At 37.4% G+C, this 19,293-nt stretch overlaps 1 pseudogene; it reads left to right on the top strand.

Annotated features, from left to right (window-relative positions):
* The first annotated feature begins 2,322 nt into the window (after positions 1–2,322).
* LOC112927668 (large ribosomal subunit protein eL33 pseudogene) lies at positions 2,323–17,511 on the top strand (annotated as a pseudogene).
* The last annotated feature ends 1,782 nt before the right edge of the window (positions 17,512–19,293 follow it).

The raw sequence follows: 19,293 nt of genomic DNA, 5'->3' as shown, positions 1-19,293 counted from the left end.
GTATTGTGCACTTAAAAATGTAAGAGGTTAGATCTCATATTAAGTGTTCTTACCACAATTAATAAAATTCATTATTGAATATATTATATATACTGCTAGATTTGTTTTGTCATTGTTTTACTTGGTATTTTTGTAGATGGTGCATATATCAGCCTCTTGTGTATGATACACACACACAAACATAATATAACATATATATCAGTTTATATCTTTGGTATCATCTTTCTCATCTCTGGGTATCAGAGTAATGCTTGCATTAGAAGCTGCTTTGAGGAGCTTTCCTTTCGTATGTGTTAGAATGTTTTATGTAGCATGGGATTATATTTTCTTTAAAAGTGGTTTCTCAACTATGGCACAATTGACATTTTGGGTTGGATACTTCTTTGTTGTGGTGATCTGTCCTGTGTTCTGTAGTATGTTTAGCAGCATCCCTGGTCTCTACACATGAAATATCAGTAGGTCCCCTGCCCCTCAGCTGTGACAAGCCACAATGTCTCCAGACCTTGCCAAATGTCCTGGCGGGTGGGTGGCAACTCCTCCATATACACACTCACCAGCTGAGAATGGTTGGTATAAAGGAACTCTACCACTGTTTGCGCCTGGAGCCTTTTTAAGGAGCTTTGAGAGTATTTCTTATCTTTTTCATGATTATTAGTCTTCCAAAGTTTTTTACTTCTTGTGCCAATTCTGATATCTTTGATATTCTCACAAAACCATTTATTTAATGAATATAATCTTTCCTCTTCCCATTTTTTGTTTTTGAATATTTTTTGTTTTACCTTTGCCAGAGGTTTGTCTATATATCATTCTTTTTTTAATAATAAATTTATTTTTATTAGTCTTCAATTTGCCAACATACAGAATAACACCCAGTGCTCATCCCGTCAAGTGCCCCCCTCAGTGCCCGTCACCCATTCACCCCACCCCCCGCCCTCCTCCTCTTCCACCACCCCTAGTTCGTTTCCCAGAGTTAGGAGTCTTTATGTTCTGTCTCCCTTTCTGATATTTCCTACCCATTTCTTCTCCCTTCCCTTCTATTCCCTTTCACTATTATTTATGTTCCCCAAATGAATGAGAACATATAATGTTTGTCCTTCTCCAATTGACTCATTTCACTCAGCATAATACCCTACAGTTCCATCCCCGTTGAAGCAAATGGTGGGTATTTGTCATTTCTAATGGATAAAGAAGATGTGGTTCATGTATACAATGGAATATTACTCATTCTTTTTTTTTTAATTTCACAAAGTCACTTCCTGTTTCTTACCAAGTATTAATACTATGCCATGTGGATCAAACAAGTTCCTTACCAAAATGAATCTCTGAGCTAATAGCAGGACACAGATTTGCAAACCTCTAGTTACGGTATGAGAACAGCATAGGTTGGATCCTATGAAAAGACAAGAAGGATAACTAAATAATAACTCTAGGGTCAGGAAAGGCTTACCAGAAGCTGGAGCTGAGTCCTGAAAGATTTGAAGCAAAATCATCTTAGATACAACTATGTGGAGCTGGTTAAAAATGTTCTAGAAATTCTATGAAAGGATAGCTCTGAGTATGGGAAGATGTTGGGGATAGGTTAGGTTTTGGACAGATGCATGAGTGGTGGAGGTAATTTCAGGTGAGGGAAATTGCAGACATAAAGCTTTAAATGAAAACTTAAAAAAATTAAAGTGTCTTTTTATATTTGAAAGAAAAAAAAGAATGCTTTTGAAAATCTCTAGAATGAGTGACAGGAATATGTGTGTGCTGTATGAAAATCAGGACGCTGAAGTAGTTAGAGGGCAAAAACATCAAAGTCCACTTTCAATCATACTTATTCATTATATGTCTGCACATATCATACACTTCCCAACTCCCCTTGTCCCTTTATAACTTGTCCTTTTTTTGAAGTCCTACATCATTTACATAACTGGAGGGATTTTTCTGGTGCCTGAGGAAACTTGGTCTTAATGTGAAAAAAAGTGTTCCCCACCCCTTAGCATTAATGTTACGGTCATTGTACATGCGCTTCCCAAATGACTTTTATGAGAAATGGCAGTGTTCCCTTTGGACCCATCTGATTCCTAGCATGATTCATAGTCCTATCAGGCAGTGTGCACCAATGAGAGAGTGAGTCAAGGTCAGGGCCACTGACAAGAAAAAGATTGGAGTGATAATGTTGTAAAATGAACCTGAGCTGAGGGTTTGGCTTTTTACCTCTCTAGAAATTTGAATTACCTGGGTTGTGATCTGGAAACGTGTACATTGCTTTTCAAATCATCATTTGTACTGCTGTTTCCAAAATCGTATTGTGACTTGTTTAGTTCTTTCCTTGTGTTCATGTCACGAAAGAGAATAGCTGAGTGGTATCATGCCTTACCAAGTGACAAGTGTACCAACCTTGGTAGGGAATCCCATGTGGCCTTAAAGAGGTAGGCCATCGACAGTGAATCTAATCAAACTTTTACCAGGGGAATCTCTGAGGAGGTTGTCAAAGACCTATGCCAAGAGCTAAAAGTACTTGTTACACCATTTTGCTATTTATAGAGTGCGATCTACATGCAGTTAGTGTGGTGTGGAATGGTACTCTCACTGGCTAGCAGTTCTTTGTATTTATGTATGTATACTTAAGTTTGCTTTTAAATATCCTTTTTCTCCTGTATGCCTTTTCTCCCACAGTCCTGGCAGTGGGCCCTTACTCATTCTTCAGGCTATCACCCCAGTCATTAATGCTGGGAGGCTGTGATTCTTTTCTCCTAGGTAGAGTTTGTCATCCCTTTTTTGTGGCCCAACTATAACATGTACATTCCTATGTCATTGAACTTAGCGTGCTTTCTTGTAACATGTTTCTTTACATCCTCATCTCCCCTTGTAACTAATATACTCTTTGAAGGAAGGAGCTTTGGTGGTAGTCTTTGAAGCTGAGTGCCTAGCATGGTTAGTATGAAATGTTTTGGGAAATGAATTGAGTGTTGCTCTCTCTGTCACATAACTGTGACATGTTCAGTCTTCAATGGTAATAGAAAAGTTTCCTTTGACTTGGGGTAAAGACCCCGATCTGTGACCCCAAATACTTCCTAATAGAATCTAATGTATTTTATTATAATTTTCTTTTCTATCTCTGTTTCTTATGATCCTTTTGGTACAGAGATTGTGCCAGATTCATCTCTGTACCCCCCAAAGCCTAGTGTCTACCTGGTTTAGAGTATATACTCAATAAATGTTGTATGGATGGATAAATGGATGGATAGGGGGATGGGTAGATGATTATTGGAAATAACGTGATGGAACAGTGACTTGGAATTACAATATCTGGATGTAATTCCCAGTTCTATCTATTATTAACTGCTTGATTTTGAGCAAGTCACTTTGCTGTTTGAAGTCTTAGTTTCTCAATTATAAAATAGAAACAATAATCCTTATTCTGCTTTCCTCAGTGGATTAGTGCAAAGAAAAAGATCAAAATAAAATAATAGCTGTGAGATTTAAAAAATACTTTTAATGGTCTTTGCAAAGTTATGGGTGATTAAAAAAGAAAAGCAAGTCAAAGAATGACCTAACTTTATCATTTCTATGTAAAGCTAGAATAGTCTTTTTTACAAGATTTAAAAATTCTTTTGATAGTGGGACACAACGCACTGATGCTGGGATAGATGAAAGGCAGACTTCTGTTATTATAGCTCTGAATGAGAAAAGGCTGCCAGGCAGGGCCACACAGCAGGTTGTATTTGGGGATAGGGTAACAGCAAGCTTGGAGCTATAGAGGGCAGCTTATGTATCACAAGTGGATAGGGCTAGCTACGTTTTGTGGGCTCCCTGTGGATTGGCTAATTTGAATAAATTCTTGTATTCCTGGGGGCTTTTCCTAGTTGTCTGGTACCTGGCCCTTGGGGCAGTTAGGGCAGATACATAGTAGCCTAGAGTGCAGAAGCAAAGTAGTTGGGATATGGACTTAATTAGCTGTTCAAGAAGGGGAACTGGCATCTAGCCAGGGCCTCAAAACTGGGTTAAGACAGCCTTTAAAAAATATATTAAAGTCTAAGGATCTCTAATGCACATATTTTATTTATAACATCTACATGAGAAATGTTTTTCCTTTTTTTTTGAGAAATGTTTTTTTTTTTCCCATAGAGACTCCTAGTTTCCATCTAAATCAGTGGATAATATAGATACTGAGGACAGTGGTGGGGGTGCTGTCATCTAAACATGTCTAAATCTCACCTCTGTTTCACTCAAGCTTCCTGATAAAACTGAAGCATTATAGACATACTTCAGACTTTGGATTTTAATCCTCTGCTTTCAAAATTTGTTTATTAGTTTTCTGATCATATAATACCAAAATACAAGGTTGTTGCTAAGATTGAGGATTATATATAAGGTACTTATCACAGGGATTTTAACTATTTGGTCATCTTTAATGAATAAATGGATCTAGGCAACATTTAACAGTAGGTGCTAAAAAATTACAAAAGAGAAACAACCTGAGAGAATATGCCCTCACATAGCAGTACACAAAGCTCCTATAAAATCCTCTTGTGAAAGAAATACCAATGAACAGGAAATACAGAAGACAGAAGAACATATTAATGAAAATCAAATAGATGAAATCAGCAAAACCCAGACAGTCGAAAGTTGTTCAGGGAAATTATGCTAGTTTCCTGTGGCTGCTGTAACAAAAGTCTGGATAATTGTAGTATTAAAAAAGCAGAAATTGGGCGTCTGGCTGGTTCAGTGGTTGAGCGTCTGCCTTCAGCTCAGGTCGTTAACCCCGGGGTCCTGGGATCGAGTCCCACATCGGGCTCCCTGCATGGAACCTGCTTCTCCTTCTGCCTCTGTCTCTGCCTCTCTGTGTGTGTGTGTCTCTCATGAATAAATAAAATCTTTTTTAAAAAGCAGAAATTTATTCTCTTGCAATTCTGAAGGCCAGAAGTTTGAAATAAGAATCACTAGTCTGAAATCAGAGTGTCAGCAGGGCCACCTTCTCCCCAAAGCTCCTAGAAAAGAATCTGTTCCTTGTCTCCTCCATCTTCTGGTGGCTGCCAGCATTCCTTGTTTTGTGGCCCACTTCAGGGGCACTACATCTCTGTGCCCCTGATCATATTGGATTCTTTTTATGTATGAGAGGTGTAAACCTCTCTCTGCCTCTCACTTGTAAAGACCTTTGTGATTGCACATAGGGATTGCCCAGATAATCTAGGATAATCTCCCTTTTGCAGAATCCTTAATTTAACAATATCTACACCCCCTCCGTTTGCCATACAAGCTTACATTCTAGGTTTCCACAGATTAGGATGTGCATATCTTTGAGAGGAGGTATTTTTCAGCCTACCACAGAAAACAATCCAGTTTTCTATTAAAAAAGGGAAAGAGGGACGCCTAGGTGGCTCAGCGTTGAGCATCTGCCTTCAGCCCAGGGCATGACCCCAGAGTCCCGGGATTGAGTCCCACATTGGGCCCCCTGCATGGAGCCTGCTTCTCCCTCTGCCTGTGTCTCTGCCTCTCTATCTGTGTGTGTCTGTCATGAATAAATAAATAAGATCTTTTTAAAAAAAAAAAAAAGAGGGAAAGGGGAAGCCTGGGTGGCTCAGCGGTTGAGCGCCTGCCTTTGGCCCAGGGCGTGATCCTGGAGACCGGGAATCAAGTCCCACGTTGCACTCCCTGCAGGGAGCCTGCTTCTCCCTCTGCCTGTGTCTCTGCCTCTCTCTCTCTCTCTCTCTCATGAATAAATAAATAAAATCTTTAAAAAAGAGAGGGAAAGGATAGAAAGGCAAACTATAGATTATAAAATATTTCAGATATATGCAAACCAATCTCAATATATGGAACTTGATCCTGATTCAAACAAATACATTAAAAAATAGAAGACAACTAAGGAGTTTGAAGTGGTATTTCATGATGATAAAGAATTATTACTTTTTTCCTAGGATATAGTGGCACAATGGTAATTTTTAATGACAGAATCCTTATCTTCTGGAAATACAGAATGGAATAGTCAATTACGAATTGAACAATATATTTCCATAAGAGCAAGATTTAATAAAAATTTATTACAAAGGTTGAGAAGTGGTAACAGCTAAATAATAGCTGCTATTGCTTTTTAAATATTTTATTTATTTATTCATGAGAGACACAGAGGCAGAGACATAGAGGGAGAAGCAGGCTGCTCACAGGGAGCCTGATGCGGGACTCAATCCCCAGACCCAGGATCAGGCCCTGGGCTGAAGGCAGATGTTCAACCGCTGAGCCACTCAGGTGTCCCAGTAGCTGCTATTATGAGAATTACAATCCATTTTTGAAATTAATGAGACCAATATTTCAGTGGAAAGAGAATTATGTTTTAAAAACTCATTGGGCTTTTATATATATTTGATATTTGATTTATGTTATATTGATTTATGTTATATATTTATTCATCATAAGTAGTCAAATAGCAATTGACCATATGTATATACACACACTTGCATATATGTGTTAAAATATATGTACATATTAGTTATTCTCCACAGAAACAGAACCAGTAGGATATGTGTATATGTATGTTTGTACTTGTGTGTTTTGCGTGTGTATAATATTTTATTATAAGGTATTGGATCACATGATTATGGAGGTTGAAAAGCCTCAGGATATGCAGTTGGCAGGCTGGAGACCTAGGAGAACTGGTGTTATAGTTAGAGTCTATACCAAAGGAATGAGAATCAGGAGAACCAATGGCATAGTTCTTGTCCAAAGCTCAGCAGGCCTGAGACTCAGGAAGAATCAATTTTTCAGTTCACTTTCAAAGGCAGGAAAAAAAGCCAATGTCCCAGCTCAAACCACTCAGGCAGCAAAATTCCTTCTTACTTAGCCTTTTTGTTCTATTTAGGTCTTCAATTGACTGGATGAGGGCCAATCACATTAGGGAGGACAACATGCTTTACTCAGTCTCCCAATTCAAATGTTAACCTCATCTAAAAAGATCCTCACAGAAATACTCAGAAAGTTTGACCAAATACCTCGGTACCATGTGGTCCACAAATTGACACATAAAATTAACCATCACACATGTATATGTTATAGACTTCGTATATGTGTGTATATATGCATATATTATACACACACATAATTTTTCTTACTTGATGTCTATTTTAGGTCAGATTCTCCTGAAAACCAGACTCAGAAGTAAATATTTTATGTCGGATGTTTATTGAATGCTCCCAGGTTCAACATCTATGGAAGACTGAATAAAGCAGAATTGGGCACAGCAAGAAGGTGAAGCACAGTGCAGTCGCAACAGAGCCAACCCCACAGGGAACTATAGAACTTGGATGACTCTTCAGAACAGTCTTTAATTGAGACAAAGGAATTGGACCTTTTTATTCCTACACTGACTACTCATTGTGTATACTTTGCCCTTAAGAAGGGGCCATAACTGTGAACAAAGTGGTTCTCTTTAGCCAAGGGCTAGTCCCAGATAGGGTCTCACATTGAGCCTGCAGCAGCTAGCCATCCTGGAACCTATGAAAATGAGTGCATTAAAGGGGGGCTATAAGCAGAACATCACTCCATCCACTACAATCCACCCCTTTTCCCATCCAGATCCACTTACTGCATGTTCACATGATATTAGAATAGCCTTTCCTAGATTCTAATTGGTCTATTTTCCTGGGAAAACTTACAAAAGGAAGGTTAGTGGTCTAATAAATAGTCCCTGCTGCTGTGATTTATCTCAGAAATACAACTGATATTCATTTTTTCCATCTTCCACTACCCATTCTAGATTTCCTTAGACTAAGCATGTATTCTGGACTAGATGTCTTTCTTGGAGGTGTGATGCAGAAACTTATCTTTAAGCCTCTTGGCTGTTATGCTTGTCTATTTATCATAATTGGGTAAAGTAGCAGCAAAAGACACATCATTGGATTACCGGGTGCTGAGCATATTCTTCTCTGCCCCCATTATTTAATAGCAGCCCAATCTCATACTGATTATCAGGTTCAATTACCCCTATTGTGATGCTGAGTTCTTTTTGTACCTGTTGCTCTCTTAGTATGAAAGACTCAAAGAAACTGCAGCATCATAAATTTTAAGTTTAGTAGTAGTGTTACTATTACCTTGGTGAAAGCATTCCTTATATAGAAGCCAAGACCCCCTAGAACTAGAATAAAGAAATTTCAGGGATGGGAAGCGCAAATTTCTTAGTGGGTCACAGGAAGTAATTATTAGCAGAGCCATTCCTAATATCACCCATTGGTTCCTAGACTCATCAATTCTACCTTTTGGTAATACAGCACCATTTAATGGTCAGTGATTTAGAGTGTCAACTCCAAGCTCTAGTTTCAACTTTACCCTTGGAAAGTCATTCCAGGGCCATAACATACATCCAAACAAATTTAAAAGAGTAGAAATTTTACAATGTCTGCCCTCTGAACACAATGGAATTAAACTGGCACAATGAAATTGATAGCAATAGGACAACTGAAAAATACCCAAATATGTGGAGATAAATCAAACACATCTAAAAACATCTAGGTCAAAGAAATCTAAAGAAAAATTTAAAAATATCTTGAATTAAATTAAAATGAAGATGCATTTTTGAAAGATTTATTCACTTATTTGAGAGAGTGGGGGGAGGGGCAGAGGGAGAGAGAGAATCTCAAGCAGACTCCCCACTCACTGCAGTGCGCAATGTGGGGCTCAGTCCCACATCCCTGGGATCATGACCTGAGGCAAAACCAAGAGTTGGACGCTCAACCAACTGTGCCACCCAGGTGCCCCTAAAATAAGACACAATTTATCAAAATTTGTGGGATGTAGTGAGAGCAGTTCCTAGAGGGAGATTTCTAGCATTGAATGCATATTTTAAAAAGAAGAAAGGTCCGAAATCAATAATCTAAATTTTCACCTTAGGAAACTAGAAAAAGAGCAAATTAAATCCAAAGTAAGCAGAAGAAAAGAAAAGTTCTGCAGATCCAAGAGTAAATGACAATTATATAAAGTACACATAAAACTAGATGTTTTATTTTATTTAATTTATTTATTAAAAAAATTTTTTTTATTTATTCATAGAGACAGAGAGAGAGAGAGAGAGGCAGAGACACAGGCAGAAGGAGAAGCAGGCACCATGCAGAGAGCCTGACGTGGGACTCGATGCAGGGTCTCCAGGATCACACCCTGGACTGCAGGCAGCGCTAAACCGCTGTACCAAAACTAGATGTTTTATAATTAAAGTCTCATGTTCTTTTTTTAAAGATTTTATTTATTTATTCATGACACACACACACACACATACACACACACACACACACACAGAGGCAGAGACACAGGCAGAGGAAGAAGCAGGCTCCATGCAGGAAGCCTGATGTGGGACTTGATCCCGGCTCCCCAGGATCAGGCCCTGGGCTGAAGGCAGTGCTAAACCACTGAGCCACCGGGCTGCCCAGGTCTCATGTTCTTATTAGACATTTCTTGAATCTATCATAAGTTCAATACAAGATTAAGTATAGATAGACAAGGTAGTGAAAATATTACTATAAAGAAAAATTTAAAACCCCTTTTTTATTCTAAAAAGCACAAGAAGATTGAAGAACAGAAAAGTTTTGTTTATGTAACTGATTTCTTGTCTCCAAACTCAATAGGAGCCTGGTCTGAAGCATTCCTCTACCAAAATGTCAAGTTGAAGTTAATGACAACTATTTACTGAGTTCCTGTATATATCTGGCACTACGTCTTGTGCTTTATATGTATTCTATGTTAAACAACAACTTTATTGAGTTGCTATGGCTATTTTCCTCATTGTACGATTATAGGATCTAGAAACTTTTATCTCAGCAGGCCATAGAAACAAGAATATTTCAGCAAAACATCTGCTAGGCTTATGAAAAAGGCACTGCAGATTTTACTGTTGTGTTTAATCATTTGTGAATCTCAGTTTTACTTCTGTCTCTTTCTGGAGAATGAGGGAGTGCTCAGTTTAAAAAATTATAGCAATGACCAGTAACATTTGAAACAGACAATTAATAGAGAAAAATCAATGAAACCAAATGCTGGATCCTCGTAAAGATCAATAAAGTCAATAAGCCTCTAGCCAGGCCACTTATAAAAAAAAGAAAGATAATACAGATTACTAATATCAGAAATGAAAGAGAAGAAAGACATCATTATAGAAACCATGGAAATTAAAAGGATAATAATGAATACTGTGAACAACTCAGTGCTCACAAATTTGTCAACCAGGTGAAATGGACCAATTCCTTGAATGATGGAATCTTCAGACTCTCACAGTGGAAAAAATAGGCAATCTGAATAGGCCTATGTATGTTAAAGAAATTGAATCAATAATTAATAACCTTCCAAAAGTGAAATCACTGCACCCAGATAATCTTACTGGTGAGTTTTACCAGATAGTTAAGGAAGAAATGATACCACTTATCTATAGTCTCTTTCAGAAGATGGAAGCAGGGGGGTTACTTCTTAACTCATTCTATGAGGCCAGTGTTACTCTAACACCAAAGCCAGACAAAGACATTACCAGAAAAGAAAACTAGGGGCTAATACTTCCCATGAACATAGATGCAAAAGTCCTCAACAAAACATTAGCAAATCAAAATTTTTAAATTACATAAAAAGAATTATACATGACAAAATGAGATTTATCCCAGGTATGCAAGGCTGGTTCAGTATTTAAAAATTAATTAATGTAATCTATCACATCAACAGGCTAAAAGAAAGAAAAATCATATGGTTTTTATTAATTAGATGCAGAGAAAGCATTTGACAAAATCCAACACTCATTCATGATAAAAACTCTCAGAAAATTAGAAATAGAGGGGAACTTTCTAAACTTGATAAAGAATATCTACAAAAAACCTACAGCTAACATCATAATTAATAGTGGGAAACTGGAAGTTTTCCCAATAAGATAGGTACAAAGCAAGGGTGTACCCACTTACCACTCCTTTTCAACATCATACTGAAGTCCTTGCTAATTCAATAAGGCAAGAAAATGAAATATGTGTGTGTGTGTGTATGTAAAACTCTTTGTTTTCAGATGATATAACTATGTAGAAAATCCGAAAGAATTGACAAAAAGCTTATGAAATTAATAAGCAATTACAGCAAGGCTGCAGGATACAAGGTTAATATAATTTCCTCTTTGCCAACAATGTACAAGTGGAGCTTCAAATTAAAACAATGCTAGCACCGAAAACATTAGCATCCAAATGAATGAAATACTTAAATGTAAATCTAACCAAATACGTACAAGATTTAAAGGAGGAAAACTGCAAAACTGCAAAACTCTGATGAATTAAATAGATATACCATATTCATGGGTAAGAATACAGAATATTATCAAGATGTCATTTCTTCCCAATTTGATCTGTAGATTTAATGCAATCCCACTCAAAATCCCAGCAAGTTATTTTATGGATACCAACAAACTGATTATAAACTTTATACGGAGAGACAGCCTCTCTCACCTCAGGATGGTCTCTAGTTGATAGTAAGAAGATCTTGCTTTTTTACAAGAGATGAATTTTTCCAACAACCATGCAAGCTTGGAATAAAATCCTCCAAGGAAAAATGCAAGCTTGGAGAAAATCTTGAGCCCCAGGAAGGAATGCTGCCTGGTTGGCACCTTGATTGTACCCTGTGAGAGGTCCTGAAGCAGAGGACCCATTGGAACCATGTCTTGATTCCTAACCCATGGAAACTGTGGTTGAATAAATGTGTATTGTTTTGAGCACTAAGCTTATGGCTATTTGTTACAGAGAATTATGAAATGAATATAGTCACCCTGTAAGTTTTTCAAAACTGCTAGTTCCATTGCTGCAGATTGTTTTGGTAGATAGATTATCCTTTGGACCTTTCTGCAAAATATAATGAGTTACTGAGTTTTCTGGCCTTATATAGTAAATCTACTCTAGCATGCCTGATTCTCAAGCTTTTTGATTCCTTCCCCTACCATCTACCATGGCAATCCTGGCATGTATTTTTCAGTTAGAGTGGTCACTTTTTCCATGTTTCCAGAAGCCATCCTAGTAGCATGTCATCACTTTCCCCTGCTTTTGCTAGATTATTAAATCCTTCATAATGGGGTATTTCTCCCATACTGATAAACTCACCACTTCCAACTATATTCTGTTCTCCTTGATTCAGTGTCTTCAGGGTCTAGCCCCATATATATATCCCCTGCTAGATCCTCTGTTTCATTCAGTGTATAGTTACTTTTCCTTCTTTTGGCCAGATCAATACTTTCCCCAGCCAGGTTATGTTGTGACTTTACCTTAGTTAAAGACACATGTTGGCCGGAAAGGGAGGTGGGAATTGAGAGAGGATCCTGAATTGCCTTGCAAGGCAGAGGCCTGTGCATTGTCTTTAAGCAAAGGGTAAATACTATTTTATTTTTATTGGATTATAATTGACATACAATATTATATTAGTTTTAGATATGCAAGATAGTGATTCAATATTTTTGTATATTATGAAATGATAACCATGATAGGTATAGTTATCATCTGTCACCATGCAAAGTTATAATAGTATTATTGACTATATTCCCTATGCTGTACTTCATTTAAATCATTATGGCTTATTTTATAACTAGAAGTTTGTATCTCTTAACACCCTTCATGTATTTCACCTGTTCCTGAACCCCACCCCCACCCCTGCTCTGGCAACTACCGGTTTGTTCTCTGTATCTGTGAATCTGTTTCTGTTTGTTTGTTCATTTTGTTTTTTAGATTGCACATGTAAGTGAAATCACATGGTGTTTGTCTTTCTCTGTATGACTTATTTCACTTTACATAATACCCTCTAGCTCCATCCATGTTGCAAATGGCAAGATTTTGTTCTTTATGGCTGAATAAGGGTGAATGCTACTTTAACAGAGAGCAGTGGACCCCTGGTGGGTTCAAGGGAATCTGAGGATTGAAGAATTTCAAGTATATTGATGCAGATGTCCTTATCTCCAGAATCAGAGTCCCTTTTCTTCCTTGTGATTGCCCTTTGATATAGTGTCAAGAATTCCAGCTTCTCTAGCTCCTCCCCTTTTATAATTAAGTCTGCCCTCTAGCTGCAGAGTTTTTTTATATGCTGCCTTGGAAGCCCTCTGGCTGCTGACTGCAGCCAGGGAGGGGCCATAATTTTGGGCAAGGTGGCTTTTTTAGGTCAAGGTCAAATCCCAGAGAGGGATGTGGCTGTGAGCCATTAGAAGACCCCACTCCTGCAAATGGGGGAAAGAGTGGCTTGATCCTGATGGGGATATCTGGCTGGAGACTGCACCATGTACTACGATTTCTAAAGCCTGTGATTATGGATTGTATTGCAGTTAAGGAGGTTTTCTTTTCAAGCTTAAATAGTTTTTCAATAGAACACTTAAAACAGAATGAACCGTTTAACTCTATTTTTTCAGACAATAAATATTTATGGAATGTTTACTACTCCAGGCACTATGATAGGCACCATGGATACAACCATAAACACTACACAATTGAAAGTATAAAACCATCCCCTTCAGTCCTGCCAGATGGAGACTGTGAATTAGAAACATCCTTGACTTAGAATTTAGTCATTATAAACATTATTTTGAAGGCTTCAGTTGTATCTTTCTGTAGTTGAGGGAAAGGCCAGAAAGAAGTGTATGGCTCAGCAGTCACGTTATTTTCCACTCACAATCAGCTAAAAAATCTGAAAGGGAAGAAGGAATTAAGGAGATGAAGAGAAGGAACTAACACTTCTCTGCATAGTATAATAAACGAACAGTGTGGCAGGGGCTATCCTGCAGTTGATAGATTGGACTGTGCTGTCCTTGAGAATTATTGGTTTTTTTTTTCATTTTTTAGTTGGTTTTACTAAGGTATAGCTTACATGCAATAAGTTTCACCAAATTTAAGTGTACAATTTGATGAGCTTCAATAAATTAATATAATTATGTGACTCATACCAAAATCAAGATATAGGACATTTTCATAACCTCCCAAGTTTTCTTGTGCTCTTTTCAATTTATCTCTTCCCTGTGGATCAGATTTTTGTCACTGTGATTTTGCCTCTTCCGTAATATCATATAAATAAAATTTTACAGTATCTGAGGTTTTTTTCCACTTAGCATAACCCTTTCAAGATTGATCAACAAAGACTTGTATGTAATTATTTATGTCAGCGTTATTCAAAATAGCCCCAAACTGGAAACAATCCAAATGCCCATCAATTGGTTAAAAGATAAAATAACTGTTACACTCATACAGTGGAATACATCTCAGCAATGAAATGCACAAACAACTGATAAACACAATAAGGGTCTGCTATTTTATATATATACTAAGTTATTGGGGTTTTTTACTGATAAATTTAACTTAACAAAGATAGGGGAAGAAAATTATTCATTGTCTTGGTACAGCTAAGTGTTCAAATGGGCTTGGATGCTGAGCAGCCAAGAAGTGACAAATAACTACTACTCTTGTTTCCCAAGAGTGATGCCTTTAGCTAATCTGTCTGTATCCTCAAGACTTCTCTTTCATATGACCAACATTTACTCTTTTGTGAGTTGACTTGCCAGGATTAGGGAAGAGCCAGACTGATAAATGTAAAATCTACCGTGAGACTCTAAGATGTCACACTGGTCACTGGTGTGAGCAAACACTTTAGGAAATTGATTCATTTGTAACAAGCATCTTAAATATAACCATACATTGACTGAGTTTACTTATGGAACTCTATGTTATGAAAATAGAAATGCAATCAGGGCTATTACAGTGATGTTCAATGTACTTTTATTTTATATTAAGATTCACACTTGGTATTCTGCAGGTCTGTGGGTTTTGACAAACTCATAACATCATGTAGCCACCATTGTAGTATCATGCAAAATAGTTTCACTATTGTAAAAATCCCTGTGCTCCACCTATTTATCCCTTTGCTTCTCACCCCTCAATCCCTGGTGATCACTGATCTTTTTACTGTCTATATAGTTTTGCCATTACAGAATGCCATATAGTGAGAATAATACAGTACCTTTTAAAGATTTGCTTTTTTTCACTTAGCAATATGAATTTAATGCTCCTCCATTTCTTTTTGTGGCTTAATAGCTCATTTCACTCTATTGCTGAATAATATTCTACTATATAGATGTACCTCAGTTTGTTTAGCCGTTCAGCTATTGAAGAACAACTTGGTTCCTGGAAATTTGGGAGCATTTGTTGATAAGGCTGCTATAAATACTTGTGTACCGTTTTTGTCTGCATTTAAGATTTCAAATCAATTGGGTACAAATGATTGTACCCGTTTGGGTACAAAAAGAGTACAAATGGGGGATCCCTGGGTGGCACAGCGGTTTGGCGCCTGCCTTTGGCCCAGGGCGCGATCCTGGAGACCCGGGATCGAATCCCACGTCGGGCTCCCGGCGCATGGAGCCTGCTTCTCCCTCTGCCTGTGTCTCTGCCTCTCTCTCTCTGTATGACTATCATAAATAAATAATAAAAAAAACAAAAAGAGTACAAATGTTATATGGTAAGAATATGCTTAGTTTTGTAAGAAACTGCCAAGCTGTCTTCCAAAGTGACTGTACCATTTGCATTCCCACCAGCAGTGAAAGAGAGTTCCTACTGTTCTACATCCTTGTCAGCATTTGTGTTGTCAGTGTTTTGGATTTTAGCCATTCTAATAGGTGTGTAATAGTATCTCATTGTTTTAACTTGCAAATCCCTAACATATGGTGTTGAGCATCTTTACACAGCTTATTTGCCATATGTGTATCTCTTTGTTGAGGTGTCTGTTTAGATATTTCACCCACATCTTAATTGGGTTGTTTGTTTCCATACTGGTGAGTCTTAAGAGTTCTTCAAATATTTTGGATACATGTCTTTTATCAGTTATGTGTTTTGAAAATATTGTATCCCAATTTGTGGATTTTTTTTCCATTCTGCTAACATTGTCTTTCCCAGAGCAGGAGGTTTTAGTTTTAATGAAGTCCAACTTATTGATTTTTTTCTTTTATGGATTCTGCTTTTAGAATTACATCTAGGGACGCCTACATGGCTGAGTGGTTTAGCGTCTGCCTTTGGCTCAGGGCGAGATCCCGGGGTCCTGGAATCAAGTCCCACATCAGGCTCCCTATAGGAAGCCTGCTTCTCCCTCTGCCTATGTCTCTGCTTCTCTCTTTCTCTCTCTGTGCCTCTCATGAATAAATAAATAAAATATTTTTTAAAAAGGAGTTACATCTAAAAATTTATTGCCAAACTCAAGTTCACCTGGATTTTCTCCAATATTGTCTTCTAGAATTTTATTGTTTTGTGTTTTATATTTAGGCCTATGATCCATTTTGTGTTAATTCTTGTGAAAAGTGTAAGAGGTATAAGGTCTGTGTCTAGAATCATTATTTTTTACATGTGGATATCTAATTTTTTGGCACCATTTGTTGAAAAGACTTTATTTTTCCTCCATTGTGTTGCCTTTGCTTCTTTGTCAAAGATCAATTGACTATATTTGTTTGGATCTGTTTCTGGACTCTTTAGTATATTCCACTGATCTATGTCTCTATTATTTCACCAATATCACACTGTCTTGATTATTGTAGTTTTAAAATAAGTCCTGACCTGAGTAGACATTTTTCCAAAGAAGACATACAGATGGCCAACAGACACATGAAAAGATACTCAACATCACTGAACACCAGGGAAATGCAAATCAAAACCACAATGAGATATCACTTTACAACAGTCAGAATGGTGAAAATTGAAAACACAAGAAATAACAAGTGTTGCCAAGGATGCAGAGAAATAGGAACCCTTGAGCCCTATTGGTAGGAATGCAATTTGGTGTAGCCACTGTGGAAAACAGTATGGAGGTTCACAAAAAATTAAAAATGGAATTACCATATGATCCAGTAGTTCCACTACTGGGTATTTACCCAGATAAAACAAAAACACTGATTAAAAAAGATATATGCACCCCTATGCTTATTGCAGCATTATTTATAATATCTAAGATATGGAAACAACCCAATAAAAGAATGAAATCTTTCCATTTGTAATGACATGGATGGAACTAGGTGGTATTATGATACATGAAATAAGTCAGTCAGAGAAAGATAAATACCATATGATTTGACTCATATGTGGAATTAAAGAAACAAAACTTCTCTTTCTGCCAAAGTGTGGGAGCCTGCTGGGAATAGGCTCCTGAAACAACATGTCTCAAAGGCCATTTTTGCTGGCTCTAAGCGAGGTCTCCAGAACCAGAGGGAGCACACAGCTCTTCTTAAAATTGTAGATGTTTATGCTTGAGATAAAATTGAATTCTATCTAGGCAAGAGATGTGCTTATGCATACAAAGTAAAGAACAACACAGTGACTCCTGGTGGCAAATCAAATAAAACCAGAGTGATCTGGGGAAAAGTAACTCCTGCTCCTGGAAACAGTGACATGGTTCATGCCAAATTCTGAAGGAGCCTTCCTGTTACAGCCATTGGCCACAGAATCTGTGTGATGCTGTATCCGTCAAGGATTTAAACTTAATATAAAAAATAGTGAAAGGATTTTGATGGAATCTTGTCTCACAAAGGAGATGTGGTTTATGTATACAATGGAATATTCCTCAGCCATTAGAAATGACAAATACCCACCATTTGTTTCAACGTGGATGGAACTGGAGGGTATTATGCTGAGTGAAGTAAGTCAGTCAGAGAAGGACAAACATTATATGGTCTCATTCATTTGGGGAATATAAATAACAGTGAAAGGGAATATAAGGGAAGGGAGAAGAAATGTGTGGGAAATATCAGAAAGGGAGACAGAACATAAAGACTCCTAACTCTGGGAAACGAACTAGGGGTGGTGGAAGGGGAGGAGGGCGGAGGGTGGGGGGGAATGGGTGACGGGCACTGGGGGGGGGGCACTTGACAGGATGAGCACTGGGTGTTATTCTGTATGTTGGTAAATTGAACACCAATAAAAAATAAATTTATTAAAAATAGTGAAAGGAAATAAAGGGGAAAGGAGAAAAAAATGAGTGGGAAATATCAGAAAGGGAGACAGAACATGAGAGACTCCTAACTCTGGGAAACGAACTGTGGGTGGTGGAAGGGGAGGTGGGTGGGGGGTGGAGGTGACTGGGTGATGGGCACTGAGGGGGGCACTGATGGGATGAGCACTGGGTGTTATTCTATATGTTGGCAAATTGAACACCAATAAAAATTAAATTTATAAAAAATTACTAACTTATGAAAATTAAAAAAAAAATAAATACAGGTATAGATTTGTTGAGTTCTATAAATTTGTTGAAATTTATTATTTTTTTTTTTTTTATTTATTTATGATAGTCACAGAATGAGAGAGAGAGGCAGAGACACAGGCGGAGGGAGAAGCAGGCTCCATGCACCGGGAGCCTGATGTGGGATTCGATCCCGGGTCTCCAGGATCGCGCCCCGAGCCAAAGGCAGGCGCCAAACCGCTGCGCCACCCAGGGATCCCAAATTTGTTGAAATTTATAAAAAAATTACTAACTTATGAAAATTTAAAAAAAAGGTAAATAAATACAGGTGTAGATTTGTTGAATTCTTTTCTTAAAGAAAAGAAACTAACCAGCAAAGCAAAACAACAACAACAACAACAACAACAACAACAACAAAACCCAGACATTTAAATAGAGAACAAACTGGTGGCTGCCAGAGGAGAGGTCGGCAAAGGGATGGTGAAATATATAAAGTACACACATCAATCAAGATGAGCACCAAGAAATGTATAGAATTGTTGACTCATTATATTGTACACCTGAAACTAATATAACACAGTGTGTTAATTATACTTCAATAAAAGAAATAAACCAAATGAGCCTCGAAGTTGGATTGTTAGTTCTCCAACTTTGATCTTCTTCAATATTATATGGGCTATTCTGGTCCTTTGCTTTTCTATAGAAACTTTAGAATCAGTAAGTATCCACAAGTAGATTGGTGAGATTATTACTGGCATTGCATTAAATCTGTAGATCATTTAGGAAGAACCAACATGTTAATAATATTGAATATTCCTATCTGTGAACATGGAATATCTTCCTATTTATATAAATCTTTAATTTCTTTCATCACAGTTTTGTACTTTTGCTCATATAGATCTTGTACATATATTGTTAGATTTATACCTAAGTATTTCCTTTTTTCATACTAATGTAAATGGTGTTATGTTTTAAATTCCAAATTACAATTGTTCACTGCTGGTATGTAGGAAAGCAATTGATTTATATATATTAACCTGTATCCTGTAACTTTGTTTTAATTGCTTTTGAGTCCCCATTTTTTTGTTATTGCTAATTTTTTGAGATTTTTTTACGAAGACAATAATG

The sequence above is a fragment of the Vulpes vulpes genome, chromosome X, assembly GCF_048418805.1.
Source record: "Vulpes vulpes isolate BD-2025 chromosome X, VulVul3, whole genome shotgun sequence".
Classification (NCBI taxonomy): Eukaryota; Metazoa; Chordata; class Mammalia; order Carnivora; family Canidae; genus Vulpes; species Vulpes vulpes.
This window is presented reverse-complemented; position numbering and strand designations above follow the sequence as displayed.